Source organism: Malaclemys terrapin, chromosome 10 (assembly GCF_027887155.1).
Source record: "Malaclemys terrapin pileata isolate rMalTer1 chromosome 10, rMalTer1.hap1, whole genome shotgun sequence".
Taxonomy (NCBI): domain Eukaryota; kingdom Metazoa; phylum Chordata; order Testudines; family Emydidae; genus Malaclemys; species Malaclemys terrapin.
Genome location: NC_071514.1, coordinates 87,946,278 through 87,955,226, shown reverse-complemented (window position 1 = coordinate 87,955,226; position 8,949 = coordinate 87,946,278).

The following is an 8,949-nucleotide window of genomic DNA, read 5'->3' as shown; positions in this document are numbered from 1 at the left end:
CCCTAACCCTAACCCTAACCCTAACCCTAACCCTAACCCTAACCCTAACCCTAACCCTAACCCTAACCCTAACCCTAACCCTAACCCTAACCCTAACCCTAACCCTAACCCTAACCCTAACCCTAACCCTAACCCTAACCCTAACCCTAACCCTAACCCTAACCCTAACCCTAACCCTAACCCTAACCCTAACCCTAACCCTAACCCTAACCCTAACCCTAACCCTAACCCTAACCCTAACCCTAACCCTAACCCTAACCCTAACCCTAACCCTAACCCTAACCCTAACCCTAACCCTAACCCTAACCCTAACCCTAACCCTAACCCTAACCCTAACCCTAACCCTAACCCTAACCCTAACCCTAACCCTAACCCTAACCCTAACCCTAACCCTAACCCTAACCCTAACCCTAACCCTAACCCTAACCCTAACCCTAACCCTAACCCTAACCCTAACCCTAACCCTAACCCTAACCCTAACCCTAACCCTAACCCTAACCCTAACCCTAACCCTAACCCTAACCCTAACCCTAACCCTAACCCTAACCCTAACCCTAACCCTAACCCTAACCCTAACCCTAACCCTAACCCTAACCCTAACCCTAACCCTAACCCTAACCCTAACCCTAACCCTAACCCTAACCCTAACCCTAACCCTAACCCTAACCCTAACCCTAACCCTAACCCTAACCCTAACCCTAACCCTAACCCTAACCCTAACCCTAACCCTAACCCTAACCCTAACCCTAACCCTAACCCTAACCCTAACCCTAACCCTAACCCTAACCCTAACCCTAACCCTAACCCTAACCCTAACCCTAACCCTAACCCTAACCCTAACCCTAACCCTAACCCTAACCCTAACCCTAACCCTAACCCTAACCCTAACCCTAACCCTAACCCTAACCCTAACCCTAACCCTAACCCTAACCCTAACCCTAACCCTAACCCTAACCCTAACCCTAACCCTAACCCTAACCCTAACCCTAACCCTAACCCTAACCCTAACCCTAACCCTAACCCTAACCCTAACCCTAACCCTAACCCTAACCCTAACCCTAACCCTAACCCTAACCCTAACCCTAACCCTAACCCTAACCCTAACCCTAACCCTAACCCTAACCCTAACCCTAACCCTAACCCTAACCCTAACCCTAACCCTAACCCTAACCCTAACCCTAACCCTAACCCTAACCCTAACCCTAACCCTAACCCTAACCCTAACCCTAACCCTAACCCTAACCCTAACCCTAACCCTAACCCTAACCCTAACCCTAACCCTAACCCTAACCCTAACCCTAACCCTAACCCTAACCCTAACCCTAACCCTAACCCTAACCCTAACCCTAACCCTAACCCTAACCCTAACCCTAACCCTAACCCTAACCCTAACCCTAACCCTAACCCTAACCCTAACCCTAACCCTAACCCTAACCCTAACCCTAACCCTAACCCTAACCCTAACCCTAACCCTAACCCTAACCCTAACCCTAACCCTAACCCTAACCCTAACCCTAACCCTAACCCTAACCCTAACCCTAACCCTAACCCTAACCCTAACCCTAACCCTAACCCTAACCCTAACCCTAACCCTAACCCTAACCCTAACCCTAACCCTAACCCTAACCCTAACCCTAACCCTAACCCTAACCCTAACCCTAACCCTAACCCTAACCCTAACCCTAACCCTAACCCTAACCCTAACCCTAACCCTAACCCTAACCCTAACCCTAACCCTAACCCTAACCCTAACCCTAACCCTAACCCTAACCCTAACCCTAACCCTAACCCTAACCCTAACCCTAACCCTAACCCTAACCCTAACCCTAACCCTAACCCTAACCCTAACCCTAACCCTAACCCTAACCCTAACCCTAACCCTAACCCTAACCCTAACCCTAACCCTAACCCTAACCCTAACCCTAACCCTAACCCTAACCCTAACCCTAACCCTAACCCTAACCCTAACCCTAACCCTAACCCTAACCCTAACCCTAACCCTAACCCTAACCCTAACCCTAACCCTAACCCTAACCCTAACCCTAACCCTAACCCTAACCCTAACCCTAACCCTAACCCTAACCCTAACCCTAACCCTAACCCTAACCCTAACCCTAACCCTAACCCTAACCCTAACCCTAACCCTAACCCTAACCCTAACCCTAACCCTAACCCTAACCCTAACCCTAACCCTAACCCTAACCCTAACCCTAACCCTAACCCTAACCCTAACCCTAACCCTAACCCTAACCCTAACCCTAACCCTAACCCTAACCCTAACCCTAACCCTAACCCTAACCCTAACCCTAACCCTAACCCTAACCCTAACCCTAACCCTAACCCTAACCCTAACCCTAACCCTAACCCTAACCCTAACCCTAACCCTAACCCTAACCCTAACCCTAACCCTAACCCTAACCCTAACCCTAACCCTAACCCTAACCCTAACCCTAACCCTAACCCTAACCCTAACCCTAACCCTAACCCTAACCCTAACCCTAACCCTAACCCTAACCCTAACCCTAACCCTAACCCTAACCCTAACCCTAACCCTAACCCTAACCCTAACCCTAACCCTAACCCTAACCCTAACCCTAACCCTAACCCTAACCCTAACCCTAACCCTAACCCTAACCCTAACCCTAACCCTAACCCTAACCCTAACCCTAACCCTAACCCTAACCCTAACCCTAACCCTAACCCTAACCCTAACCCTAACCCTAACCCTAACCCTAACCCTAACCCTAACCCTAACCCTAACCCTAACCCTAACCCTAACCCTAACCCTAACCCTAACCCTAACCCTAACCCTAACCCTAACCCTAACCCTAACCCTAACCCTAACCCTAACCCTAACCCTAACCCTAACCCTAACCCTAACCCTAACCCTAACCCTAACCCTAACCCTAACCCTAACCCTAACCCTAACCCTAACCCTAACCCTAACCCTAACCCTAACCCTAACCCTAACCCTAACCCTAACCCTAACCCTAACCCTAACCCTAACCCTAACCCTAACCCTAACCCTAACCCTAACCCTAACCCTAACCCTAACCCTAACCCTAACCCTAACCCTAACCCTAACCCTAACCCTAACCCTAACCCTAACCCTAACCCTAACCCTAACCCTAACCCTAACCCTAACCCTAACCCTAACCCTAACCCTAACCCTAACCCTAACCCTAACCCTAACCCTAACCCTAACCCTAACCCTAACCCTAACCCTAACCCTAACCCTAACCCTAACCCTAACCCTAACCCTAACCCTAACCCTAACCCTAACCCTAACCCTAACCCTAACCCTAACCCTAACCCTAACCCTAACCCTAACCCTAACCCTAACCCTAACCCTAACCCTAACCCTAACCCTAACCCTAACCCTAACCCTAACCCTAACCCTAACCCTAACCCTAACCCTAACCCTAACCCTAACCCTAACCCTAACCCTAACCCTAACCCTAACCCTAACCCTAACCCTAACCCTAACCCTAACCCTAACCCTAACCCTAACCCTAACCCTAACCCTAACCCTAACCCTAACCCTAACCCTAACCCTAACCCTAACCCTAACCCTAACCCTAACCCTAACCCTAACCCTAACCCTAACCCTAACCCTAACCCTAACCCTAACCCTAACCCTAACCCTAACCCTAACCCTAACCCTAACCCTAACCCTAACCCTAACCCTAACCCTAACCCTAACCCTAACCCTAACCCTAACCCTAACCCTAACCCTAACCCTAACCCTAACCCTAACCCTAACCCTAACCCTAACCCTAACCCTAACCCTAACCCTAACCCTAACCCTAACCCTAACCCTAACCCTAACCCTAACCCTAACCCTAACCCTAACCCTAACCCTAACCCTAACCCTAACCCTAACCCTAACCCTAACCCTAACCCTAACCCTAACCCTAACCCTAACCCTAACCCTAACCCTAACCCTAACCCTAACCCTAACCCTAACCCTAACCCTAACCCTAACCCTAACCCTAACCCTAACCCTAACCCTAACCCTAACCCTAACCCTAACCCTAACCCTAACCCTAACCCTAACCCTAACCCTAACCCTAACCCTAACCCTAACCCTAACCCTAACCCTAACCCTAACCCTAACCCTAACCCTAACCCTAACCCTAACCCTAACCCTAACCCTAACCCTAACCCTAACCCTAACCCTAACCCTAACCCTAACCCTAACCCTAACCCTAACCCTAACCCTAACCCTAACCCTAACCCTAACCCTAACCCTAACCCTAACCCTAACCCTAACCCTAACCCTAACCCTAACCCTAACCCTAACCCTAACCCTAACCCTAACCCTAACCCTAACCCTAACCCTAACCCTAACCCTAACCCTAACCCTAACCCTAACCCTAACCCTAACCCTAACCCTAACCCTAACCCTAACCCTAACCCTAACCCTAACCCTAACCCTAACCCTAACCCTAACCCTAACCCTAACCCTAACCCTAACCCTAACCCTAACCCTAACCCTAACCCTAACCCTAACCCTAACCCTAACCCTAACCCTAACCCTAACCCTAACCCTAACCCTAACCCTAACCCTAACCCTAACCCTAACCCTAACCCTAACCCTAACCCTAACCCTAACCCTAACCCTAACCCTAACCCTAACCCTAACCCTAACCCTAACCCTAACCCTAACCCTAACCCTAACCCTAACCCTAACCCTAACCCTAACCCTAACCCTAACCCTAACCCTAACCCTAACCCTAACCCTAACCCTAACCCTAACCCTAACCCTAACCCTAACCCTAACCCTAACCCTAACCCTAACCCTAACCCTAACCCTAACCCTAACCCTAACCCTAACCCTAACCCTAACCCTAACCCTAACCCTAACCCTAACCCTAACCCTAACCCTAACCCTAACCCTAACCCTAACCCTAACCCTAACCCTAACCCTAACCCTAACCCTAACCCTAACCCTAACCCTAACCCTAACCCTAACCCTAACCCTAACCCTAACCCTAACCCTAACCCTAACCCTAACCCTAACCCTAACCCTAACCCTAACCCTAACCCTAACCCTAACCCTAACCCTAACCCTAACCCTAACCCTAACCCTAACCCTAACCCTAACCCTAACCCTAACCCTAACCCTAACCCTAACCCTAACCCTAACCCTAACCCTAACCCTAACCCTAACCCTAACCCTAACCCTAACCCTAACCCTAACCCTAACCCTAACCCTAACCCTAACCCTAACCCTAACCCTAACCCTAACCCTAACCCTAACCCTAACCCTAACCCTAACCCTAACCCTAACCCTAACCCTAACCCTAACCCTAACCCTAACCCTAACCCTAACCCTAACCCTAACCCTAACCCTAACCCTAACCCTAACCCTAACCCTAACCCTAACCCTAACCCTAACCCTAACCCTAACCCTAACCCTAACCCTAACCCTAACCCTAACCCTAACCCTAACCCTAACCCTAACCCTAACCCTAACCCTAACCCTAACCCTAACCCTAACCCTAACCCTAACCCTAACCCTAACCCTAACCCTAACCCTAACCCTAACCCTAACCCTAACCCTAACCCTAACCCTAACCCTAACCCTAACCCTAACCCTAACCCTAACCCTAACCCTAACCCTAACCCTAACCCTAACCCTAACCCTAACCCTAACCCTAACCCTAACCCTAACCCTAACCCTAACCCTAACCCTAACCCTAACCCTAACCCTAACCCTAACCCTAACCCTAACCCTAACCCTAACCCTAACCCTAACCCTAACCCTAACCCTAACCCTAACCCTAACCCTAACCCTAACCCTAACCCTAACCCTAACCCTAACCCTAACCCTAACCCTAACCCTAACCCTAACCCTAACCCTAACCCTAACCCTAACCCTAACCCTAACCCTAACCCTAACCCTAACCCTAACCCTAACCCTAACCCTAACCCTAACCCTAACCCTAACCCTAACCCTAACCCTAACCCTAACCCTAACCCTAACCCTAACCCTAACCCTAACCCTAACCCTAACCCTAACCCTAACCCTAACCCTAACCCTAACCCTAACCCTAACCCTAACCCTAACCCTAACCCTAACCCTAACCCTAACCCTAACCCTAACCCTAACCCTAACCCTAACCCTAACCCTAACCCTAACCCTAACCCTAACCCTAACCCTAACCCTAACCCTAACCCTAACCCTAACCCTAACCCTAACCCTAACCCTAACCCTAACCCTAACCCTAACCCTAACCCTAACCCTAACCCTAACCCTAACCCTAACCCTAACCCTAACCCTAACCCTAACCCTAACCCTAACCCTAACCCTAACCCTAACCCTAACCCTAACCCTAACCCTAACCCTAACCCTAACCCTAACCCTAACCCTAACCCTAACCCTAACCCTAACCCTAACCCTAACCCTAACCCTAACCCTAACCCTAACCCTAACCCTAACCCTAACCCTAACCCTAACCCTAACCCTAACCCTAACCCTAACCCTAACCCTAACCCTAACCCTAACCCTAACCCTAACCCTAACCCTAACCCTAACCCTAACCCTAACCCTAACCCTAACCCTAACCCTAACCCTAACCCTAACCCTAACCCTAACCCTAACCCTAACCCTAACCCTAACCCTAACCCTAACCCTAACCCTAACCCTAACCCTAACCCTAACCCTAACCCTAACCCTAACCCTAACCCTAACCCTAACCCTAACCCTAACCCTAACCCTAACCCTAACCCTAACCCTAACCCTAACCCTAACCCTAACCCTAACCCTAACCCTAACCCTAACCCTAACCCTAACCCTAACCCTAACCCTAACCCTAACCCTAACCCTAACCCTAACCCTAACCCTAACCCTAACCCTAACCCTAACCCTAACCCTAACCCTAACCCTAACCCTAACCCTAACCCTAACCCTAACCCTAACCCTAACCCTAACCCTAACCCTAACCCTAACCCTAACCCTAACCCTAACCCTAACCCTAACCCTAACCCTAACCCTAACCCTAACCCTAACCCTAACCCTAACCCTAACCCTAACCCTAACCCTAACCCTAACCCTAACCCTAACCCTAACCCTAACCCTAACCCTAACCCTAACCCTAACCCTAACCCTAACCCTAACCCTAACCCTAACCCTAACCCTAACCCTAACCCTAACCCTAACCCTAACCCTAACCCTAACCCTAACCCTAACCCTAACCCTAACCCTAACCCTAACCCTAACCCTAACCCTAACCCTAACCCTAACCCTAACCCTAACCCTAACCCTAACCCTAACCCTAACCCTAACCCTAACCCTAACCCTAACCCTAACCCTAACCCTAACCCTAACCCTAACCCTAACCCTAACCCTAACCCTAACCCTAACCCTAACCCTAACCCTAACCCTAACCCTAACCCTAACCCTAACCCTAACCCTAACCCTAACCCTAACCCTAACCCTAACCCTAACCCTAACCCTAACCCTAACCCTAACCCTAACCCTAACCCTAACCCTAACCCTAACCCTAACCCTAACCCTAACCCTAACCCTAACCCTAACCCTAACCCTAACCCTAACCCTAACCCTAACCCTAACCCTAACCCTAACCCTAACCCTAACCCTAACCCTAACCCTAACCCTAACCCTAACCCTAACCCTAACCCTAACCCTAACCCTAACCCTAACCCTAACCCTAACCCTAACCCTAACCCTAACCCTAACCCTAACCCTAACCCTAACCCTAACCCTAACCCTAACCCTAACCCTAACCCTAACCCTAACCCTAACCCTAACCCTAACCCTAACCCTAACCCTAACCCTAACCCTAACCCTAACCCTAACCCTAACCCTAACCCTAACCCTAACCCTAACCCTAACCCTAACCCTAACCCTAACCCTAACCCTAACCCTAACCCTAACCCTAACCCTAACCCTAACCCTAACCCTAACCCTAACCCTAACCCTAACCCTAACCCTAACCCTAACCCTAACCCTAACCCTAACCCTAACCCTAACCCTAACCCTAACCCTAACCCTAACCCTAACCCTAACCCTAACCCTAACCCTAACCCTAACCCTAACCCTAACCCTAACCCTAACCCTAACCCTAACCCTAACCCTAACCCTAACCCTAACCCTAACCCTAACCCTAACCCTAACCCTAACCCTAACCCTAACCCTAACCCTAACCCTAACCCTAACCCTAACCCTAACCCTAACCCTAACCCTAACCCTAACCCTAACCCTAACCCTAACCCTAACCCTAACCCTAACCCTAACCCTAACCCTAACCCTAACCCTAACCCTAACCCTAACCCTAACCCTAACCCTAACCCTAACCCTAACCCTAACCCTAACCCTAACCCTAACCCTAACCCTAACCCTAACCCTAACCCTAACCCTAACCCTAACCCTAACCCTAACCCTAACCCTAACCCTAACCCTAACCCTAACCCTAACCCTAACCCTAACCCTAACCCTAACCCTAACCCTAACCCTAACCCTAACCCTAACCCTAACCCTAACCCTAACCCTAACCCTAACCCTAACCCTAACCCTAACCCTAACCCTAACCCTAACCCTAACCCTAACCCTAACCCTAACCCTAACCCTAACCCTAACCCTAACCCTAACCCTAACCCTAACCCTAACCCTAACCCTAACCCTAACCCTAACCCTAACCCTAACCCTAACCCTAACCCTAACCCTAACCCTAACCCTAACCCTAACCCTAACCCTAACCCTAACCCTAACCCTAACCCTAACCCTAACCCTAACCCTAACCCTAACCCTAACCCTAACCCTAACCCTAACCCTAACCCTAACCCTAACCCTAACCCTAACCCTAACCCTAACCCTAACCCTAACCCTAACCCTAACCCTAACCCTAACCCTAACCCTAACCCTAACCCTAACCCTAACCCTAACCCTAACCCTAACCCTAACCCTAACCCTAACCCTAACCC